Here is a 1,032-nt window from a genome sequence, read left to right on the forward strand (position 1 = left end):
CTGAGGTTGACAAATGTGTGAAGGGTTGTTTCTGTGGCTGCTTTACTAGAGACTTGCTCCTTTGAAACAACACAGACTTCTTTTCTCACAATCCTAGGGTCCACAAGTCCCATACAGAGGTCTGTAACAAACTGGGCTCCCCCTGCAGCACCAGGGAGGGTCTTTCCTGTTTTGTCAAACTCCTATAATCTCACTAGGGCTACCCCACCTCAGTCTCTGCTTCAGCCTCCACTGGCTCATCTTGGTAGTGGCTTTTGATTTCTACAAGGACTACACCTGGGCCAGCCTAATAATAACCCAGAGCAAATCCCAAGATTCCTGGGCAGTTTTTCTTCTGTCTTAAGAGGTGACATTTGCCATGTGAGCAATTTCATGGCCTCTCAGGCAGTTCGTGCTGTTGTGAGATGCTATGGGCTTCAACAACATATGCTCCTTCCTCAGGCTTGGAATGCAGGATCAGGCCTAGTCAGGTCTGCTATTGGGGACCTGTCTCCCTGCCTCCTTTCTGTACAAAGAATATGGAAAGAGCTTGCTGATGCATGGAAGTCAACTAGATGAACAAAGTTCTACTCAGTAGACCCCGGGTTTGACGAAGAGACTTTCAGTGTGTTCTAGGCAGGGGAACACTGTAAAACTTCTGCACCCAGCCTATCACTCCAACTACAGGGTGAGAGCCTATGGAAGCCTCTCTGTGAAGGGTCCTAGTGAGAGGCAGGAGGAGCATCCCAGGGTCCAGGCAGGAGGGAACCTCAGAAGCGAAGGCTCCAGGAGTGGTAGACAGAAGGTGAACGGAAGTGGGAGTGGACGCGAATGGCCGGGTCACTAGCAGCTGCTACCACAGGCCATACTGCGCCCAATGGGGCTGTCTGGGGGAGGGTCCAGAGCAGAGCGAGGTTGCACAGAGCCGGTGGGGTGGGTTAGCGTGGGTGAAACCGCTCAGACACAGCTTTGGACACAGCTCATGCTCCGCCTCCTTCCTGGCCTGACCCGCCCCTTGCAGCGTTGGGCCTGGCCGGCCACTTCACCGTACTG

The sequence above is a fragment of the Microtus pennsylvanicus genome, chromosome 6, assembly GCF_037038515.1.
Source record: "Microtus pennsylvanicus isolate mMicPen1 chromosome 6, mMicPen1.hap1, whole genome shotgun sequence".
In the NCBI taxonomy this organism is placed as follows: domain Eukaryota; kingdom Metazoa; phylum Chordata; class Mammalia; order Rodentia; family Cricetidae; genus Microtus; species Microtus pennsylvanicus.